Source organism: Girardinichthys multiradiatus, chromosome 2 (genome assembly GCF_021462225.1).
Source record: "Girardinichthys multiradiatus isolate DD_20200921_A chromosome 2, DD_fGirMul_XY1, whole genome shotgun sequence".
In the NCBI taxonomy this organism is placed as follows: Eukaryota; Metazoa; Chordata; class Actinopteri; order Cyprinodontiformes; family Goodeidae; genus Girardinichthys; species Girardinichthys multiradiatus.
The window spans coordinates 41702549-41726561 of NC_061795.1; the positions used below are offsets into that span (position 1 = coordinate 41702549).

A 24013-nucleotide genomic window follows, 5' to 3' on the forward strand; every position below is an offset into this window, starting at 1 on the left:
CTGCACAGATAAACAACGTAAGTGTTTAAGACAAGCCTTGTAACTCGATTATTTATTATAATAAAAGCCGCCATAATAACAGGGCCTGTTGAGACGGAGCGTGACAGCACCATTCAGACATTATGACCGATTGACTGTTTAATAGCACTGCGAAGACAGTTGACCTCAACACAACAATGTTGCCTTTGTTTCTACAGCATCAGTCTGTGTGTTAGGAAGCAAGGAAATTAGTTTCCTTGTGAGACTGCATGCATGGGATGGTGCTGATGCAGGATTTACTGTCCTGTTACAGCACAGAGCCAACAGGACAAAGTCCAAACAGGAACAGACCCATCCAGTGTCTCCGAAACTGCAGAGCATAAACCAGGACTGTAGCAATGTGATGGTGAGGCGGCAGGCATCTAGTGTTGACTTGGGTTCTTGGATGCACTATTCACTGTTTAATAAGGTATATTTAATATATATGTTATATTTGGCACTTTGTTTGGAGTTTCCTGTGCTATGTCATTCGTTAAGCTCTTGTAATGGTACATTCAATTTGTACTCAAAAGTGAACATATCTCAGTTCCAAGTCGGAAAAATCACATAGGACTCCTCTGAAAGTCAGTGGTCTTCACTCAGTCCAAAAATCAGATTTAAAATGCCTGCAGCACATATAAAACGTAGTGACAATTATAGGAAGAAATTGTTTATTTTAATTTCTGGCACTTGACACACAAAGCTACTGAGGTTTTTGTGGGGGTTTGCGATGGACTTAAACATAACCTTTGATAATGTTTGAAAAGTGATAGATGTCTTGAAGTAGAAAAGAAGATGCAAGGCCAGCTGCTCAGGAGGCAGCCAGCGTACCCAATGTGGGAGCAAGTATGCATCTCTCAATGCAGCAAGAATAACTGAAATAAGAATAACTGTCTGGCTGTTAACATCTTTCCGTCCAGACGACAAAGAGTAGGGTCTTCTGCCAAACCAATATCCTGATCCTGTAGTGAATATCCGAGTTAAAACCTGAAGCAGTAACAGCATTAGCGGAGACTGCTGCTATCAACTAGTTTCCATCTAAATCCTTATTATTTTTTTCATCCTACACGATTAACTCCTCAAAAGTCCAAATACGCATTTTTGTTGTAATCAGCAAGAGTGCCCAATTACCTTTACAGTCATAATAAAACGAAAGTGAACCCTCGGTCAGTTGTGAGATTTTAAATGATCTGGTATTTAATCAGGTTCTAAAATATGTCAATCTAACCTCAAGTTTATAAAAAGATACAACTGATACCACCATGTCGCTATGTTTTATACAAGGAAGAAGCCAAAATGGAAAAGTCCATCCATCCATCTATTTATCATCTAAACTAGCTTGTCCATACAGGGTCACTTTGTGCACAGTATATTGAATCACAATCCTCATTCCAGTATCAATGTAAACATATCACAACCGCAAAGGACAGCTTGGATGCAATTTTGGGAGTATATTATATTTCAAATGTCATGCATTCTAGCCTTATGTTTTATGATAACATATTTAGCCAGTTGACTGGACTCCAACTGCCCCTTATGCCTTTACCTGCTGTATACGTTTTAGTGGCTTAGATAATAAAGCTCACTGAGAGTGGTAGAGGCATTGTCTGAGAAGATTCTGAAAATAGAGAAGAGGACAGACTTCTGAAATAAACTGAGCCAAAAATGAAACTTCCAGCTCTCCAAGCAACTCATAATTTCCCTAACTTGGATTAAAAAAATTAAGTTCACTGTAAAGACAATATCTCTTTTTGTTGTTTTTTTAGAAAACAAAAGAAAAAGAAATCAAGCCAGAGCAACTTCTAATGAAATGAGCATGTGATCTTTTCCCATAAAGATTACACACCTCAAAAACTAGTTCTCTTACATGATTATGGATGTACATGTAAACTCACATCTACATCTGCTCCAGTGTTGACAGCTCTTTATCCTAAACCTGAAACCTGTTCTACAGTTTGCAGCAGCGCTCCAGACTGCTTAAAGAGCTTCAGAAGTTGAACAGCCCCAAGGTTCCTGTTGCAGTAGATGTCAATTTCATCCGAAAACAGGATTTGCAACCCTTTTTATAACAAGCCGCCAAGGCAGCAAGTCAAACATGTTTTCACACTGACACGACAGTTCATGACAACAATGCACAACAAATCAGCAACTCTGTGCAGAAGCTTCCTCATACAAAGACTCAGAAACCCTATGCAAACACCTACCGCCGTCTCCACACTGCTTTAGGTGGTATAAGCTACTCACTAAAAAGCAACTAATCCCTGAACCTGCAGGCAAGCACATATGTTTTCAGAAATCAACACCAGTACCCTGCTGGTCTAAAGTATAAACACAAGTATTTACTATTGCAGGACTAGTGAACATAGAAGTACTCCATGAGCACAATAGGCTTTTACAACAGTGCATTTACTTAGTATTATTATTCAAAGAGATGCCATGTGATAACATCAAACATCTGCAAGGTGACTGCAAGTGTTTATATCAAGAGATCTGTTCCGTTTACTGGAAGACCAGAAAACAGAGAGGTTAGTCACCGCTTCCTTTTTTTCACCTCAGGGCTCGAGGTGGTCCTGAAATAGAACATTTGTGGATAAAAACCAAACGTGAAACACTAGATTTGAGGAATGCTTTAAAATTATCTCCAAATGCCCCCCAAAAAAATCATAACTCTCCGGGGCCTTTCCGTCTCTCGCCCATTGCCCACTTGAGATACCCCTCAGCCTACCAGCGACCCTGCAAGAATAAAACTGATAAAGAAAGTTAATTATTGTCCAATGTATTTGATTAAATTAATGAAAAATAAATAAGTGTCAAATGTAGTTTTGAAAATTATGTAAAATGTTTCAAGTGTTGTGTTTTGCGAACTCTAAATCAACTTGCCAATTTTACTTCATTTTATTTTTACCCCAATTTCATACAATGCATTTTTATACCAACACTGTAAAATGTTTGTTGTTAAAATGACAGTAAACTGTTGTCCAACTAACAACAGTAAATTGGATTTACTGTACAAATAATCAGTCCATTTGTTGAATAAAATAAAGGTTCAGGTTACGTATATATTCTACATTTGTAACAGAAACATTTTACTTTTATGATAATCAATCAAAAACATTCCAAATAATATCAAGAACAGTGGCCTATTTTATTTCAAGACGCATTTCTGGCAGGTTTGTTTTTTTCCTGGTTATAATACAATACAGAAATTCTGAGAATACAGTAGTTTTACCATGAAAACCACAAACGCTACAGTGACTTGGCCCAATATTTTTGAATTAAATGTTATTGAAAACATTTTTTTTCCGAACTGATACTACTTTTACATAGTTTTATCATCTATTGCGAGACAGCTGTCTCATTTACTATCAAAAACAAACGTATGGTTAAATGTCTAAATCTGAAAGCAGTATGAATAATTTTTGGCTTGACCATAGGTATGACAATATGCCATTGATATACAGTAAACATATGATATTCTCAACAGTTCTTTTAAGATTTTTTAACAATTCTTTATAACATTCATTTGACACAAGCATGCTTTTAACAATGAACTGGATAAAGTGCAATTAAAACGATGTTGTTAGGCCATTTACTTCATGCTTTAAAATTCATTTTCAGCACCTGAGACTCAACAGCCTGAATGTACAATTAATGAATCAAAAGCAAGAAACATAACTATTTAGTATTGATAAGATTGTGTCTTTATAAGTGGGTTACTCTGTCTTTGGACTACCAACCAGTGTCAACGCAGATGCACAAGACAGAGAGAAGATATAAGAGTATAACCTCAACGCTGAGTTTGTGAGCTTTCAAACTGGTTAGATTATCTTTCCGAGTATATCACAGTGGGTAAGCTGTGATATGTGAACCGTGGCTGATGCACTGCTGCTGGGGGTGCAAGAATATAAGTTTAATGTGCCTGACAGCACTGCAAAGCTTTCTGCTGAGCTGCTTGCTCTTTTTGTCCTTTTCGGTCTTGTTAAAGTGCATCTGATTTAACTTTACTTAGGTTCTTCTCTATTTAGCTCTCTCAGTGAAATGGGTTTCCTGTTCATATTATCTCATTCTTTCCTTTGTCAGTGTTCTGTGTTAAACTCCAGTCAGTCCACTTGACTTCTGCTATTAAAGCTGTAATTCATTTTGCCCTCAGAGTGAGGGTAATGAACCCTCATGCAAACAACACATGACTTCCAGTCAGTGATCACCATCAGGGTAACAGGAAGCAATGTGAACAGATAAATGTGATTCTAAAAACTAAAAAGGTCTGGTATGAAGCTTCAAGTGGATAATACTTAAGAATGAAAATGTAAAATATTTTATTTATTATTTAATTTTAGTTTTTTTTTTAAATACAATATTGTTACTATTGTTACATTTAATCAATCCTTTAAAATGCAAAACAGAATTGCATATCCAACAAATGGCTCAAAAAAGGTTTTGGAGTGACCTAGTCAAAGTCTGGATCTAAATCAAACTGAGATCCTATGGTGCGACCTTAAACATGCTTGAAAACCCTCCAGTGTCCCTGTATTAGAACAATTCTGCAAAGAAGAATAGGACAAGATTCCTTCCTACATTTGAAGATGGGGCTAGATGGGTATGGATAGATTTTTTTTACCTAAAACAATCATCATTTGAAAACCAGTTTACGTTTGTTTGATCATCCGAAACATTTAAGAGTGACAAAAAAAAGCAAAAACCAACTTGATGTCATCTGACAAAGATGTAGTGAAATAAGTTAAACCAGGGGTCTACAACATGTGGCTCTGGAGCCACATTTAGCTCTTATGGGCCCTCCACAGTGGCTCATAAACATTCTGTGGAATTGAGCAGGGTTTTTTTCTTTTTACATAAATTTGAATAAAAGCAGACGTATAGCAGTCATCTATGTGGTTTGTTTCAATATCTGCATAGAAATTCCTCTAAAAAATGAGACTAATGGAATGAGAAGATTTAATAATTTTTATTTTCATTAGGCTTTCATTAGGCTAAAACTACCTGCTTTTTTCATTTTCCATAAACATTGAATTTTTTATTCAATAAAATGAATGTGTTTGTTTTATTTTAATCAAATCAATTGATTGAGATTTTGATGTAAAACTACAATTGTTTAATTTCGATCTTGGATTTAATAAACAAACACAAAATAGATTAATAAAATAAGTTTTATATAATAAGAGCAAGGTAATAACAGAGGTTCAGCATTTTAACAGCTCGAGGCAGGTGCTTTGTAGGAATCTGGCCAATCTGCTTATGGTAGAAGTTGTATTTTCAATGGTTCTAAAACCCCAAAATACAAATAAACTTTGGTTCTTTAATTTAACTGTAATGCACATGTATTTTATATAGTAAATATACATTAGGGTTGATCATTTATAAAATAGTTTTATGGGTCTAGAGAAATGTATTTACTAGACGCAAAGCCAAACATGGCTCTTTGCATCGAAATGGTCGCTAACCCCTGAGTGAAACAGACAGGCCTTAGCACCAAAAACTTAACTAGTACAAGTTAGCTCCTTTGGTCAGAAAAATGTGGGTCTTTGAGCAAATTTTGTTGATCGCACTTGTGAAGTTGTTCCGACAGCTAATTCAGTACATATTTTCTCAGAGACACAGTGGCACTAGCAGTGTATTTAGAACTGTGTTAATGTTTTGGGGCGATCATCAAAGCAAATTGATCAACAATAGTACAAGTTTTTTTTACAGCCAAACTGATCAATTCATAAAAGACCTCAAGTGAATCTACACTACTCAGTACCACGCAATGTGATTTTGTCACATGCGCCTTTGCGACCTTATCTATTCATAAAGTAATCCTTCATGAATGTGTGTCACTGCAGTATACTATGTTAAAACAATGGGGTTTTTTTGGCTTACTCTGGGGCTAGGCAAAATATAGATTTGTTATTATCACAATCTAAATGTATGTAGAAGTATAACAGAACAGTGCCTAGAATGCAATAAGTTGTAGTTTATTATATTTGTTAAAACAATTGTGCTGTGCATCCCAACAGCATATTTGACTAACCAGATAGATTTTCTTTACCAGAGAAATCTGTAAAGAGGCTAAATCACATTGAGAGCATTCGAACTGGTAAAAAAGAAAGAGAAGAGAAGGAAATGTGGTATTGATTTATTGATCACAAGCGACTTCACTGCGATATTTAGATTACATTATATTAACTTTATAAACTGTCTTCATAACATTTGATATAAGCTGGTTGTGTGTCTGAAAGCTTGCGGGGATCAGAGTAAGCATCATTTAGGCTCTGGTCCTGGATATCAGTCTCTGAGCTCTTCCGACTTAATGTCGGACCACAGATGTGAATTTAGAGTGGGTGTTTTGTGTCTGAGCTAATTTGTGTAGGAAATAGATAAGATTAAATTTTGACTTTATAAGAAGGGTACAAGTCACTACGTGTATGCATCAATCCTGCAGTGTTGCTGCAGTATTGATACAGAATATGACTAAACTGAGTGGGCTTGGCTACATACAAGGAGACCGTTTATTGTTTAGATTCATTACACACAGTGTGATATACTTCAATCACTCAACGACATTAATGATGATTATATCCTACAGCTATTAAAAAAAAATTTGTTTCTCGGAAAATGTTAATATTGCATAAGACCAATAAAAATGGATTTCTAAATGCAGTCATTTTGCCCTAATGAAAAGTAAGTCAATGTACTGTAAAGTATATGCACTAAATTACTGCTTCAGTGCAGCGCAGCATGGAGCTGATCAGTCTGTGGCTCTGGTGTTGCTTTAATAGCAGCCGTTGGCTCTGGTGTCTCTCGTCTGCCTCTTGACAATACTCTACAGGTTCTCTATGGGGTTTGGTAGCCAAACAGTGGGGGCAAGTGCTGCTGTAAAATGAAATAAGAATCTCCATAAAGCTTGTCAGCAGAAGGAAGCATGGAGCGCACCAGCAGATGACATTGCTCCCACATCATTTCTGATTTTGCAAAACTTCACACTGGACCTCAAGCAACTTGGATTCTGTATCTCTTCACCCTTCCTTCAGCCACTGGGACCTTGATTTCCAAATGAAATGCAAAATTTACTTCCATCCAAAAAGAGGACCTTGGACCACAAAGCACCAGTCCAGTCCTTTTTCTCTTTAAACAGGGGAATACAACACAATTCTTTGACTGATTTTTAACCACAATTTCCACTCTCCACCTGTCTTCAGTAGTTTGCGACAGCTGGCATGGCAAGCTGGCAAAAAAATCCGTTAATATGTAAGGGCGCAAAAGTGGGAGTCTACAAGTGTAAAAGGGCAACGGATCCCGTTAGATCTCAGTCACAGTTCATTAAACATTAATACATTTTTTGATTCAGATCTGGACACAGGTTTTAACAGGAGTTAGGTAATTTACTTAAATTTAATTCCATGGCTCAAATTCTCTAGACTTAAAAAATAAACCTGCTGTTTTTGTTTATTGGTTGAATTATAGATAATAAATAAAATAATAAAATGGATACTGGTTTAAGAGGACTAATTACAAATGTCGCCTGAAAAAAAGAGAAACAGTAGTCCACAATATAGTTAGTAATATGTATCTGAACAATTTGCAGTAGTCTTTACACCACAGGCTGCAGTTTGTTATGGATTCTGGAATGAAGAAGAGGAGCAAAACAGTATAAAAAGAGTATTTTGCAGAGTATTTTTTGGAGAATTAAGCTGTCTTGTGCCTAAGAATACCAAGAGAATGAGGTCAGTGACCCATCAAAATAACAACAAGACTAAGGTAAGAGTTAAAAATGTTCCAGTAGGGCTATGACCATGTTGCCGCAGCAAATGCATGGATTCTCAGTGGTTTCATGCTTCTTATGCAAAATGTAATTTATGCGTTCTGAAGAAAATCACACACAACAATTTAGCACAATACAAAACAACCCTGAACTTCTGTGACAAAAAAAAGAAAATGAAAGTCAGAACTGCAAAGTAAAACAGAAACTGAAGGGGTTATAAAAATACAAATTCAACACATTTTAGCTGCATTCTGGTGCAAAAAAACATTATGTTGGAGTCCACTGATTAATGTTTTGCTCATGTATATTTAATTGTATTAATATAACAATATTTATTAATAATATTATATGAAACAGTTAAATTTCTCATTTGAAAATAAAATGATCAAAGCTTTTATGATTGTGAAGATTGTGAATATTCTCAACTACTTTGTTTCTTTCTTTATCTCTTGACATAAAAACAAATATTTAACATGTGACATTGATAGGTCAATACCTTAATTATGTCTGATTTCTATTATTAATAATTATTTTTAATATTAATATTATGTATTAAAAACAAATTCACTGCACATGTGACTAACATAAAGTGAAATTTTGCAATGAACAGCTGGAATGTGTGAGGAAAAATAGGATTTCTCTACATTTTGTTATCTAATTTGCCTAAGTAGAGGAGAAGGCTGGGAACATTATTCTACGATGTACCGACTTAGGACAAGACCTTTGACTTTGCATGCACACCATGTGCAAATTATACATTTAGTTAAAAAGGGTTTACAGTTATGTAAGAGCATGAGGCTAAAGCCAAGAACATAAAAAATTGCCTTTTAGACTATAAAAAGGTCAAGACTTAAACATTTCTCAACAACCTGCTCACAAGAGACTCAACAGGTTCAAGGTGAATTTGGATCATCTGGAATCTAACTTGAAGTGGTCACAGTTTTCTGTGAAGTGAGAAATATTACGTTTTAAAAAACTTTAAGGTCCCTATCAATAAGGCCATGCATTGGGATGAATCAGTGGGAACAGGAAAAGCCAAATCATTCTGACCCTGTACATTTGACAGAAGTGGTTAAACGTTAACAAAGGGAAAGACAAAGAAGAACAGGACACACACAAGGCTGAGAGACGCTTGTGTGTGTTAGTTTACTGTTCCTCCTCATTTGGCTTAGCCTGTTTGGATTAGTGTCACCAGCTAGAGGCCAGACCTAAGCCCTCGAGGCCCTGCTGTCACACAGAGTAAATACAACTGTGTGTGCGTGCCGAGCCAAGCCAACAAGAAACACCAGATTCTTCGCAATTAGCATCAATACGACAGGACCATTGACATTTAAGGGGAAGATCCTCCTTCTGTCCTTTAAATACTGTAAAATTTCCCTCTTACTTCAAATCCAACTGAGTCCCCCTTTTAGCTTTTTGTAAAGTTGCAAGTCTTTCAGCAAACATGAAGTTCACAGTTCAATATACACAAAGAAGTCAAAATATTACACCCACCAAAGACAACAACTCCAAGCAAAAGGTTAACACAATATGGAAGGGAATCAGGTAGACGCTTTGCAAGTAGGGATGTTATTGACCTATTCACATCGATACGCAGATGTGCAGGTGGAAGATGTGAGTCTAGTAGATCAGCTTTGAGAAGATGCAGTTTTGGAGTTTAATAATAATTTTGGAGTTTAAATGTAATTGCATTCGATCTTATTATCTTGCATCGATAAAATTAAATCCATTTGGAGTGATATTTCACACTATTATTTAGAAACACGATCCATCCAATTATTAGATTGGGGGAGGGAGTTCCTCTTGTTGGATTGATTCCTCCTGGGGGTGAGGGGTAAGTCGAAGCATTGAGCATTATTCCTACCTTACATTTTACTGAAAATGGGGCTATCAAAACCTTCATGTCGTTGGAACTAGGTAGACATTCTAAGTCCAGCTGAACTACCTACTGTCAGTCCAGTTAACTACAATACTACAAAACTGGCCCCTCCTTGAACCACCACCTTAACGTGGTGGAGGGGTTTGAGTGCTCGAATGATCCTAGAGGCTATGTTGTCTGGGGCTTAAATGCCCCTGGTAGGGTCTCCCATGGCAAACAGGCTCTAGGTGACGGGTCAGACAAAGAGCGGTTCAAGAACCCCTCATTACGACTACAAAATTGAGGCACGTGACGTTGCCCGGTACGGCAGAGCCGGGGTCCCACCCTGGAGCCAGGACTGAGGTTGGGACTCATTGGAGAGCACCTGGTGGCTGGGTTGCTCCTCGCGGGACCCGGCCGGGCCAAGCCCGAACGAGAGACGCGAGACCATCCCCCAGTGGGCCCACCACCTGCAGGGGGAACCATGAGGGACCGGTGCAAAGAGGATTGGGCGGCAGACGAAGGTGGAGACCTCGGCGGCCCGATCCCCGGATGCTTAGGCTGGCTCTAGGGACGTGGAATGTCACCTCGCTGGGGGGGAAGGAGCCTGAGCTTGTGCGGGAGGTCGAAAGATATCGACAAGAAATAGTCGGGCTCGCCTCCACGCACAGCGTGGGCTCTGGAACCCATCTCCTCAAGAGGGGCTGGACTCTCTTCTCCTCTGGAGTGGCCCATGGGGAGAGGCGGCGGGCTGGGGTGGGGTTGCTTGTCGCCCCCCAGCTCAGCCGTCTCGTGTTGAGGTTTACCCCAGTGGATGAGAGGGTCGCATCCCTGTGCCTTCGGGTTGGGGAGTGGTCTCTGACTATCATTTCAGCCTATGGGCCGAGTGGTAGTGCGGAGTACCCGGCCTTCTTGGCGTCCCTGTCGGGGGTGCTGGATAGTGCCCCTCCTAGGGTCTCCATTATTCTGCTGGGGGACTTCAACGCCCACGTGGGAAATGACAATGACACCTGGAGAGGCGTGATCGGGAGGAATGGCCTCCCCGATCTGAATCCGAGCGGTGTTTTGTTATTGGACTTCTGTGCTAGTCACGGATTGTCCATAATGAACACCATGTTCAAACATAAGGGTGTCCATCAGTGCACTTGGCACCAGGATACCCCAGGCAGGAGGTCAATGATCAACTTTGTTGTCGTATCATCAGACCTTCGGCCGCATGTTTTGGACACTCGGGTGAAAAGAGGGGCTGAGCTGTCCACTGATCACCATCTTGTGGTGAGTTGGATCCGCTTGGGAAGGAGAAAGCCGGACAGACTTGGCAGGCCCAAGCGCATAGTGAGGGTCTGCTGGGAACGTCTGGCAGACCCCTTGGCCAGGGATGTATGCCGCCCGTAGCTGCGGCCGTAAGGTCTGCGGTGCCTGTCGCGGCGGCAATCTCCGAACCCGGTGGTGGACACCGGCAGTAAGGGACGCTGTCAAGCTGAAGAAGGAATCCTATCGGCTGTGGTTGGCTTGTGGGACTCCTGAGGCGGCTGACGGGTACCATGGGGCCAAGCGTGCCGCGGCCCAGGCGGTGACAGAGGCAAAAACTCGGACCTGGGAGGAGTTCGGTGAGGCCATGAAGAAGGACTACCGGTTGGCCCCGAAGCGATTCCGGCAAACCGTCCGGCGCCTCAGGAGGGGGAAGCAGTGCTTCGCCAACACTGTTTCCAGTGGGGGTGGGGAGCTGCTGACCTCGACTGGGGACATTATCGGGCGGTGGAAGGAGCTCTTCGAGGATCTCCTCAATCCTGCCATCACGCATTCCCTGGTGGAAACAGAGGCTGGGGACTCGGGGTTGGACTCTTTCATCACCAGGCTGAAGTCACCGTGGTGGTTAAAAGGCTCCGCGGTGGAAGGGCTTCGGGGTTGGGTGAGATCCGCCCTGAGTACCTCAAGTCTTTGGATGTTGTGGGGCTGTCATGGTTGACAACATTGCGTGGCGGACGGGGACAGTGCCTTTGGATTGGCAGACTGGGGTGGTGGTCCCCTTTCATAAGAAGGGTGACCGGAGGGTGTGTTCCAACTACAGGGGGATCACACTCCTCAGCCTCCCTGGTAAGGCCTACGCCAGGGTATTGGAGAAGAGAGTCTATGCCAGGGTATTGGAGAGGAGAGTCTGGCCGATAGCTGAACCTCGGCTTCAGGAGGAGCAGTGTGGTTTTTGTCCCGGCCGTGGAACACTGGACCAGCTCTATACCCTCTACAGGTACTCGAGGGTTCATTGTAGTTTGCCTAAACAGTCCACATGTGTTTTGTGGACCTGGAGAAAGCATTTGACTGTGTCCCTCGTGATGCCCTTTGGGGGGTACTCCAGGAGTATGGAATCGGGGGCCCTTTACTAGGGGCCATCCGGTCTCTGTACAAGCGGAGCAGGAGTTTGGTTCGCATTGCTGGCACTAAGTCGGACCTGTGCCCGCTGCATGTTGGACTCCGGCAGGGCTGCCCTTTGTCACCGGTCCTGTTCATAACTTTTATGGACAGGATTTCTAGGTGCAGCCAAGGGCCGGAGGGGGTCTGGTTTGGGGACCAGAGGATTTAATCTCTTCTTTTTGCAGATGACGTTGTCCTGCTAACCAAGACCTACAGCATGCACTGGGGCGGTTCGCAGCCAAGTGTGAAGCGGCTGGGATGAAGATCAGCTCCTCCAAGTCCGAGGCCATGGTTCTCGACCGGAAAAGGGTGGCTTGTCCTCTTCAGGTTGGAGGGGAGTTCCTGCCTCAAGTGGAGGAGTTTAAGTATCTTGGGGTCTTGTTCACGAGTGAGGGAAGAATGGAGCGGGAGATCGACAGATGGATTGGTGCGGCTGCCACAGTAATGGGGGCGCTGTGCCGGTCCGTTGTGGTGAAGAGAGAGCTGAGCCGAAAAGCGAAGCTCTCGATTTACCGGTCGGTCTACGTTCCTACCCTCACCTATGGCCATGAACTTTGGGTCATGACCAAAAGAACAAGATCCCGGATACAAGCGGCTGAAATGAGCTACCTCCGTAGGGTGGCACTCCCTTAGAGATAGGTTGAGGAGCTCGGCCATCCGGGAGTTGCTCGGAGTAGAGCCGCTGCTCCTCCACATCGAGAGGAGCCAGTTGAGGTGGCTCGGGCATCTATATCGGATGCCTCCTGGACGCCTTCCTTGGGAGGTGTTCCAGGGACGTCCCACCGGGAGGAGGCCCAGGGGACGACCCAGGACACGCTGGAGGGACTATGTCTCTCGGCTGGCCTCGGAACGCCTTGGGCTCCCCCCGGAGGAGCTGGAGGAGGTGTCTGGAGAGAGGGACGTCTGGGTGTTTCTGCTGAGTCTGCTGCCCCCGCGACCCGGTCCCGGATAAAGCGGAAGACGACGAGTACGAGTACTACAAAACTGGTGTTAATTTACAATAACATGAAATCTTTAATAAGTTATGATACAAGTAGTTCAAAACTAAAACCGTTTAAAAGGTAACTTTATGTTCAGTTATGTTCAGCCTCCTTCTTCCACTGACGATTCATATATATAAGAGTTTTTATGAACTCAAAAAATGCCTGGGATGTATCACATATATATTTATTTTAAAATAATAGACAGACGACTCTAAAGTAACAAACTGAAGGCTGGCAGGTCAATAAACATTAATCTGCAAATAGAAACTGCAAGAAGGATTTTCTCACCAGCAAAGTTTTGTCATGACTGATGAATGTTCACACATCAAATAGTTTTGTATAAGAAGTCATGGAAATAAATACTGAGCAGCTTCCACAGACTCAAATACTTTTTAGCAACAGCTAAGCCATAAAGTGGAGCAAGGCTTTTAAAGGCGCTCTTAGAATTATGTTCAAATAAAAAAATTACATTTTACTGTAGCCTTTCGGTGCATTCCTCATGTCTGGCATTAATCTAAAGGCAACAAAGACAGAGCACTACAAACAATAGAGTATGTTTGTTCAGCTCTGATCCAGAAACTGCTTCCAAAAAACACACATTGAAGATCATGAGAAGCATAAAGCAGATCCACAAGTCATACTTTTGACTTTTGGCAAGTCCATCAACTTTCCTGTGTTGTATATCTTCCATGAACAACATTATGCATAAAAACACAGCAAAAAAACCCAAAACATAATTTTGCTCCTTTTTTTGAATAAGTAATTTTAAACGGATGGTTTTAATACTTTAGTGTTTCATGTTAGAGCTCAGAAAATCCCAAGATCTTTGTATGATTACATTAATATCTTGCCAGAAGTTAAAAACTTTATTACAAATTTATAACACGAGAAAAATATTTGGGTTTTTTCTGCTGAGCCTTAAAAAAAGAAGACAAATCTGTTAGAAAACACCTGGAAGTACAGCTGTACAAAGTATGGCTTCTCCACAGAAATCCTATAGTTTATAATTAGTTTGCTCTGAAGGACTGACATGGCCTCAGGGGCAGAAACCAGCATTGTGCTCAAAGACCTCAAACACCAGTGACAGCAAGCCTGCACTGTAAAAACATGTCAACACCACTTAATACATACACATTAAAAACACATACAGCCCCATGTGACAGCTGCAACTAACCAATCAGCAATTAGCCAACATAGTACAGGCCAACAGGCAACAGTGTAATGAACTGCACACACACAGAGATCATGGACTGGTTCTGCTGTGGTTAGTGGATGACAAAGATGATGGGACAAACTGGAACACGTGCCTTTTAAGGGGATCAACAAAATAAGCATAAATGCTATGTGTCAGGACAGTATATTAGTAAGTATTAAGGCTTAAAAATAATGCACTGTTTTAGCAGCACATAATAGTGCAGAGACGGTATAACTGATTCACCAATGGACTGCTCTGGTTTTGCACTTGCTGAGGTAGAGTAAACCAGAGACTTCAGATCTATACGTGTCTGTCTGCATTGGTGTAGTTCACATTTTACATTTAAATGGCATTTTAGGCACATGTTTAATGTAAAACCAGAACACAATTGTTTGAGTTATTTCTCTGACTAATACAACAGCATAGCCCACTCCCCTTGAAGAACAAGCAGAGTTTCCTCCGACTGCATGAGCATTCAGCTATAGCAAGCCAGTTTAACATTTATTAGACAGGAATCTTTAAAACAAATAGCTGTATATCAGTTCTTCTAAGCAAAAACTTACATTTTAAATGTGGAAGTAAATTCTTCGTAAAATTAAGGATTTAGAAAAAAATCGTAATCACAGATTACTACAATTACACTATTATTAATATGTTTATATCTGTGATTTAGATTTTTACTATTAAAACTGTTATTTTGACCAGAGGGATTTGTATTATTGCTGTCTAAAAAGGGAATTTGACATAGATGTGCTTCTTTTTAATAAAACCCCCCCAAAAAAAAACAAAGACAAACTGGGAGACTAACAAGCTAATAATAAATGTATAAATATCAAATATTAATCCTTGTTACACTCACAATGTTACTCCATGAAGAGCAAAGTTTACCTAAAAGTGTTTACTAAATCCAGCTTTTATTTATTCCATATTTTGCTTCAGCCTTCCTCCACTGTGTACGTCTGTTAAAAAAATAATTTAAACCCACAGTTTTAGCTGACACAACTTTAAATTTATCTCAGTGCTTGTGACTGATGAAGAATTTAATCCTTGATTTTTTTCTGCCCATCTTTAGCTGAAAAAAAAAAGATTAATAAATCATTGCCATGAGTATATAAAACAGCTGATTTTCATTTTCAACAGAATATTAATTCTCAATCTTTGGATGTGTAAATAAATCTCATCAATTATTGTAACTCTAGCAATTTATATATATTTTTTGCAGCAGTAATGTAATAAATGTTGCTTTTCTCTTTTAAATCAAAACTGATTATATTTCATATTTTTGAGTTTAATATTTTTGGTAATGCTGTGAAACTGTGGTTTAGTTTTCTCTTTGGTTATTGGAGAGAAAAGCATAAACCCTATTCCATCAAGTGTCTTCTTGTCGGTGCCTGATGCATGCCAACTGCAAGTTTTACTAAAACAAGGGAATGCATGTGACATAATGTATAATTAAAAAATGTATTTCAGTGATTTAAGCCAAAGGTTTCTTTTCTTAGAAGTTCACTGCACTTGTAAACACACTCTTTTGAACATTTTCATGCACAATATTATTTTTTGGCTAAATTACAAAAACAGATGTCTTGGTTTAAAGAAAATGACTTCCGATAAGTATTCTGGCTCCATATAACAGTATAAATTATGGTAAATGGCAACGCTAACTTATGTTGGAGCAATAACAACCCAACTAGCTGAGTCCAGGAGCCACTGGCTGCTGTTTTCAGCTGTTTCAGACGGAGCTGGCCCACTCTGGCCGCCATCACTGAGTGTGCAGTGAGCCTCCATGCCGACTACCTTCCTTTCAATTCCGGCTAAGAAGAAAGAATTTCTAATGAGTTAAACAACGCAAGCAGGATGGCGAGACCTTCTTTCACCACGGTAACAGCCAGGTCTGATGTGCTGGTTCACTTCAGAGGCCAGCATCTTGGCTACAGCAGACTAGGGTTACAGAAAGTCACGAGCTGCTAACAAACTGGACGGGAGCAGCGCAGATCACATTACAAGGTAATGTTACAGCACCAAAAGCACTAGATGTGTGCGCAGAGGTGAAGAAGCTGAACAGATGCTATAAACGTCAGCTTTTCCAAGGCTGAAGTCCATCTGTTTGAATAAGATTATCAAATAAAATGTCAAATCAGACTTTGACTTTAGTTTCATTTTGAAGGAGTATGAACTATTGTCTCCTTAGGTTATGACAGGATATAATAATAAATACTTTATCTGTATTGATTTCTTTTTTCTCTGACTCCTTTTCTCTGTTCATTTTATTTCATTTTATAATTTAGCATGGAAGCTATGTCTTATAGAGTGGAGACGCCATGTATCTGAAATTTCTGTGACAAATAAAACACTGAAATAAAATCCAATTCAAATATTGAATTTGGCCAGGTTTTTGAAGAGTGATTATTGATACTGTTTTTACTTGAGGTTGGATTAGGATTGTGTTCTCACAGCACAAAAGCAGATCCAAAATGCAAAATGCAAGCTATATTTTTTTATTTAAGGAAACCCACAAGGAGAATTAGCCATCTGTAAATAAAATTAAAGACAATTTCAATATATTTAGATTAAAGTATGCGAAGTTAGCAGCCGTTAGGTCGCTAACATTGCAATTTTCTAGCTCATTCTAAAGTAAATTTGCACAAGAACAAGAGGTGGTGTCATTGTGAATGCAACATGAGAACAATCAACTTAATGAAACCATATAAAACTGAATTGGCTTTCCTTAATCAGCGCCCCACTGGAGCCCTTGGTGTGCTATACTTTAACATGACTGTAGAAAACAAGTACAGTCCTTCAGCATTTGAGTATTTTACAATGTTGAGGTTCAACTAGAGGTTGAAAGTGGTAATTATTCTTATCCTTTTATTCCCATAATCAAAATATTTTTTAGGTGTGCACCTAGATACATTTTCAATTCTATAACATTTTCCAGGACTGACGGTAGTTTTTTTGTGGAAATCATTTACCCTCCTTCATTTCCAGTGCATCTACAGTGATAGAAACTGATTATTCAGGTAGAAGTTTACCCAGAACATAGCCCTGGTTGGGATTTAGTACTTTTGGTGAACCTTAAGGGTTGTGTTTTGTGGTGGGAAGCTGCCAAAAATTTTAGATTGGTATTTTGTCAGCTTTATGTTTTAGCCACCCCAGTTCAAAATCATCTAACTTTAATTGTGAAGGATTTCACAAAATACATTAATAATAGACTTCTGCTTTTTTGAGGCAGAGGAAGTAAATACTTCAGTCAATAGTTAATATTTTAGAGTTTTAAACCGTTTATCTTTGAAAGTTTTACAGTGTTTGTGCTCCAAGAAAATAATTTAAAAAAAACAACTACAGCCTGGAAGCGAAGTGAGTTGTTAATAGATTACCTCTGAAACAAAGTCTTCATCTTCAAAATACATTTAAGACATGTTGCAGTTACTTCTTTGCATGTGCAAGTGACTTAACATAAGTTGTGGACTGAAATTCACTTGTTTTTATTTTTGTAAGGGGAACTGTTTTTCCTTTGTCCAAGTCAAGACAATGACTAATTACCGTATTTTCCCGACTATAGAGCGCACCTCAATATAAGCCGCAACCACAAAGTTTTGTTTTTTTAAATGGAAATGTACATATATAGGCCACACCGGGCTAAAAGCTGCTGATATCGACTGAACTGATTACATAGTTTAACTGAACATAACTGAACTGATTAGTTTCCGAATGGTGCCTGTAGCATAAAAGTGAAAGTGCTGATCAAACAAATCAGAAAAGTTATTGATTGGTTTATTCATCGTCCTTCAGCGCACTGAAACCACTAAAGTCATCTTCTCTAGTGTCGGAGTTGAACAGCCTCAAAAAAAAATATTTGTTGTGCCTGCTACTTGCATGTGCTAAATAAAAATTAGCGCTTTTTCTTCTTTGATTTCCAGTTTTGACTTCCCACTTGTCTCGTTTTTTTCACTTTCTGTTAAAGCGCCACTTGGCGGGTGAAGAAAAATCCACAGAAAAGCCACACCTCATTATAAGCCGCATGGTTCAAAGCATGGGAAAAAAAGTAGTGGCTTATAGTCGGGAAAATACAATAGCAGGAGCGACCCTGTCATTATCAATGTCAGCATTATACCCCTTTTCTATTAGTACCTACTCAGAGTGATTTGTCTCGGGTCGGTTCTACTCTATACAGTTTGGTTCCTTTTCCCTTACAGTTGAGTACCATCTCAATGTGGACAGGATCTGTCAATAGCAAGGAGGCCCCACAGTTCAAAAAAGAAAAGTCATGTGATTTGTTTGTAACACAAACACAACAACAATGGAGGACATGCTACTCAGTCTATGGCTGCTGTCAGACTCAGTAAAAGAAGAGTCAGACAAGGCTCGGAGTGGCAAGACGAAACACTCTGGATAAAAATAGGAGAGAGAGGGAAGCCATTGAGTGGTATCAAACTGAAGGGTACAAGCTAGAGAACGTGTGAGCGTAAGTAATGCTACCTTATGCTAGCTTCATTCAGTGGTTATATACACAATAAGCCCAGTACAAAACAATTTAACGGTTGAAGACATTAGTTATTATATGTTGGTTATAATTTGCTGGAAATAGTGAAGCTGCCTCCTACCCAATCAGTGACCAATGATCTTCTGTCATCGTGTTTTCAGCTTGCGTTTGCAGTTCCAACCATGCCGACCCGCATGGTTGGAACTGCATCCCACCAGGTACTAAAAATAATAACGGTTACATGGAACCATTACTAATGGAAAAGCCTAAAAAGTAGAGTGGTACCGAACCGCGTTGAATAGGGACTAGTAGAAAAGAGGCCAAAATGGATGGAGATTTCAAGTACAGCACCAGAGTTGACCTGAACCTGACAAACAGCCTCAAACAGAGATTGAGGTTTCAGGGTAATTAAGTTCCGCGAAACAAAGTTTCGGCATAGCATAGTGGAAAGATGCCTTTAGAGAGCTGTTGGAGTCAAACTAATCCTACACATTTAAATCATGTGATTGTAACAACATTGATCTGTGCAACAAAAATTACCAAAATTATTCTGTATGCTGAGACTAATGCTGGTTTTACTAGAGTTTTTCTTAGTTCTGTTTGTTGTCCCAACTCATTGTTGAACCTCACTGCAGAATGAGATTAAACCATTTGTAATAAGTCACATCTGTGTCAGGCACAAAACCATCTTGATCTGGACAAGATCTACGTGCAAGTATCATGTGTTAGATGAAAACAAAAACTATGTAAAGATAATCAGTTCACTTAAACTATGATGCAACGATCAGGCTTTCAATGTCCAATGCCAATTTTTGGTTTTCTTTGAGGTCTGGCATGCCTATTATGATTTTGACCCATTTCTTTTTTATTTTGTTTATTCTACAGATTATAACACATAAAAGTTATTTGAATGAAACAGAAAATGAAGGACTTAACAGATCATCCGCATTTCTGCACCAAAGTACAACCCTCTAATCAAGCCTCTAATCGTAACCTATAAAGCTCTAAAAGCGCATAAAAGTACATGTTGCTGGTAATTGTGTCTATAGACCAGAAATGGTGGTAGCTCCTATTGGATGCATTTAAATAAATAAAATAAAAAAATCTGATGAAATTATTTTTCAGTTTTTGATCCAATTGTCGATCAATGAAATATTGGCTACTTCTGATATCTAGGTGATAGGTGCAACACTACCTTTGACTTTCATTTCTAATACATTTTAATTTATCTGTCAGTACTAGTCTGACCATACACTTCAGTTGCACCAGTTTCGTGCATCGATTTAAGTATTTAAGCCACATTTTTCTACATTAGAATTGACTAATAGAAGATTAAAGTAAAAGAGAAACTCATGTTAAAAAGAAAATCATGTTAACAAATATTTACAATATTATGTAACTAAACACATCCTCCCACCTCCCACTGTCACTAATAATCCCGCATTTATCGCTTCTTCTCTTTTCCCGAAGCGTGCACCCGTGTTTTCCACTCTCCTGAGCTCTCCGTGACACTCATTCCTTTTAATCGTTTTTATGCTTCTCCCCCCTTGTCCTCACCTCCTTCCTCCTCCGCCCTTCAGTTGGTCTGAGATTGTTTATGACAAGTCCAACCGTGAGATTTGTCTACATGGATGCTCACGCGCTCATTTTTAGGTCAGAAATGTATGCATAATAGGTCTTTTTATGCAGACCAGAAAACTAATGTCTAAAGAGTTGCATATATTCCAGTGTTTATGCCAACTTTTTACCCTTATTACTCTGAATGATACATATAATAACAATGGCTCGGTAAAAAACTAAGTTAATGGCATCTATCAGTGTGAAAAAGGGTTACAAAGCCATTCTTAAGCCTTTGGAACTCTGACAAACCATAGTGAGAGCTATTTATGCACAGATGGAGAAAACATGAAACAGTGGTAAGCCATTTCCAAAATTACCTAATTTACTCCAAGAGAGCATCAAGCACTCGTCTAAGGGGGTACAAAAGAATCCAGAACAACATTTGAACTCACTTGCCTCAGTTAAAGACAGTAGTGACAAATTTCGTTTCATAAATCATAAATGAAGACGATGTTTGCCTGTACAGCTGTGAGTTTACAAAACAAATAATGCTTGTAGCGTGGGGCATTTGCCCTGCGGCATAGAAGTCACAAGTCCCATCCACCCATTCATTTGGATGGATGGATGGATGGATGGATGGATGGATGGATGGATGGAGTTTATAGACAATCGGATAGGGACTGAGGTCTGAAAATTAATCTTTTCCTCTTCCAGGGCTGGAAAATACTTTGATTGATTCCCAGACTGCTAAGAACCCTGTAGCATAGCTCTGCTATTCTCTGATACAGTTTTTTTATTTCCTTTCTTCCTTTGACAGCAAACCAAATACATCCTCCGACAAACTAAACTTATATTATTTCCTATGCTCCAGTTTATTTCCGTGTATCAAAATATGACATTTCCTTTATGACCTAAGAAAAGAAAGGATTATTTTTTGTATCCTAAAAAGCTTGAAATGGTCTTCCTGGTATTTTGTTCTTTGCTCCCTTTCCTTTCTCATTGCCTTAATCTCCCAAACATCTCTCCATGTGCTCTTATCATCTCCCTCTCTACTTCTTTATCCCTGCCTGTCATGGAGCAGCAGTGAATTATATCTGCTAAAACCACATTCGTGGTGTGAGGACCAGCAGCAGCAGTTAAGACGACAGAGAAACCATCTGATCCTGTATGACTTCAGAGGAAAACAAACGCTCTTAGAATTACACAACCCGCTTTGATCACAGGGATCAGTGCCATCATCTGCTGGATCCATGCGCAGTGCATGCATATGCATGGCACCATCCGAAAACCTACTCCCACAATCAGTTTGGTTAGTGCACTTCTGACTGAGTAAACAGTTTGATGACTATTGCAACAATACTTTTCATTTATCCTTTAGGGTTTTTTTTTCATCAATTGCCTCTTCACCCAGGCTCCAGTTTTTATTTCCTCTCATTTTTGAGTGCTAATGCCACCCAAGTGCCAGCCAGAGCAGCCTTAATCAATTCACTGCCGTCAGTGCCAATGAGGCCTTTCAATTCTCTTCTTTTTAAATGAGATTTGCACCAGAAAGAGGCACCGGCCGGCTGTATTCACAGTGAGGAGGCTCCTTCAGCTCTCTTAAGTCGGCCCTCTCTGATATTTATTTGTTCATGTCTGTGTGAATGCATGTGAGACGTGTGCGTGTTAGTATCTCCAGAGTTAAATGCAGCAGATGCTACAGCTGAAGGGAGCCACACATCAGCCTTGATTTTCTGTAATTAGCATATCCCCAGCAACCTATTCCTCCCTCCCATTTCTTTCCACCCATGATGTCAGAAATTGATTATCTGCATTAGCACAGCATGGTTAACAGCTCCAAGCTGACAGAATAAGATTAAATACGTCATATGACTATAAGAGGTTTCACAACATTCCTGTCCAGTGAATATCTAAAGTTAGACAGCTGCAGCAAGTGATCATCTCTATTTTATATAAATGGTATTTAATATGAAATACGGAGGATCGGTTGGGCGCCACAAAGCCAAACAATGTCCCATAAAAAAGACTGAGGTTATGAATTGAAAACATACAACAAAAGCGATTATTCTGGGATAAACATGTCAGTTCTTAAAGCAACATTATAAACTCATCCTCTCTTTGTTTTTACTTTATCCCAAAAAAGTCAAAAGTAAACAGAAACCTCTGCAGTAATTACAGTACTTCTGAAAGTCCTTTCTAACTTACTATATCCGAGTCCTGTGAGCTTCTATCGAAATGGATCCTCCAGATATGTCCGTTTAAGTCACGTTTTAAAATGAGGAAAACTCCGCAGCTCGGGCGCGCATGGCTCTCTCACGCCCAGGTGTCATGAGCTGGTCCGACCTGTATGTACAGTTGACGCTCGCTCCGCCGCCGCTCGAGCTTCCTTCAACTATTATCACCTGAACATGTGATAGACATGATGCCTTCACGGGCTCCTCGGAAATCCTGCGCTTAACTTGTAGAAAGTACATGATTTATTTAGAGGCGATCTGAAATGAAAACAAAACCAACTAGACACAGTTTTCAAAGATACTATTTAAATGTCGTGTTAATTACATCTAGTTAGTAAAGTGAACCGAAATTATATTTTGGTTGTAATTGTTTTTTTTTTTTCCTGTTGAGTTCCACAATAAAAAAGTTAAAGAGTATTTTCTATTGTAAATTAAACGAACAAATTCATTTGCCGGTACCTAAAGGCATCAAGAGATCAGGATAACATGGCGTTAACAACTAAAGGTATTATACAAAACGTCATCTTCATCATTATGTTTACAATACATTTTTGTTGTTGTTCGTACAAATGACAAATGGCAGACAACGGTAAACCACGTATGGGAATGAAAGACTTTAATGTTCAGTTATTTTAGTAGACACTGCCATCTAGTGATACCATAACATAACTGCAACCCCCTGTCCTGTAAAGGTGTTTGGCTTTTTTCAACTTCATCATTCGATATCTTTGTGGTGCTTAAAATATGCTGGTGTTATTTGTTCAGAACTTTCACTGTATATCTTTTTCACTTATCACGTGGATAAATATTAAAATACTAACTAATTTGTGGAATGCTTTTTTGTCTATTTAATTTCAAGTAAATTTTCAGCAATTTCCACATTAGCCTAAAAATACACTGCTCAAAAAAATAAAGGGAACACCTAAACAACACAATATAACTCCAAGTAAATCAAACCTCTGTGAAATCAAACTGTCCACTTAGGAAGCAACACTGATTGACAATCAATTTCACAGCTGTTGTACAAATGGAATAGACAACAGGGGGAAATCTTTGGTGATTAGCAAGACTCACTCAATAAAGGAGTGGTTCTGCAGGTGGGGACCACAGACCACTTCTCAGTACCAATGCTTACTGGCTGATGTTTTGGTCACTTTTGAATGTTGGTGGTGCTTTCACACTTGTGGTAGCATGAGACGGACTCTACAACCCACACAAGTGGCTCAGGTAGTGCAGCTCATCCAGGATGGCACATCAATGCGAGCTGTGGCAAGAAGGTTTGCTGTGTCTGTCAGCGTAGTGTCCAGAGCCTGGAGGCGCTACCAGGAGACAGACCAGTACACCAGGAGACGTGGAGGAGGCCGTAGGAGGGCAACAACCCAGCAGCAGGACCGCTACCTCCGCCTTTGTGCAAGGAGAAACAGGAGGAGCACTGCCAGAGCCCTGCAAAATGACCTCCAGCAGGCTACAAATGTGCATGTGTCTGCACAAACAGTTAGAAACCGACTCCATGA

The 24013-nt window shown here is 39.8% G+C and overlaps 1 protein-coding gene across 4 annotated transcripts in view; it reads right to left on the bottom strand.

Annotated features, from left to right (window-relative positions):
• Window positions 1-22629, bottom strand: part of ppfibp2b (PPFIA binding protein 2b) — a 110250-nt gene extending 87621 nt beyond the window's left edge. For 3 of the 4 annotated variants that reach the window (XM_047385848.1, XM_047385839.1, XM_047385829.1), the window contains exon 1: window positions 22471-22629. The gene's annotated coding sequence lies outside the window, so the exon portion shown is untranslated. The remainder of the gene's footprint in view (window positions 1-22470) is intronic. The other variant, XM_047385856.1, reaches the window with a different exon arrangement.
• Window positions 22630-24013: the final 1384 nt, after the last annotated feature.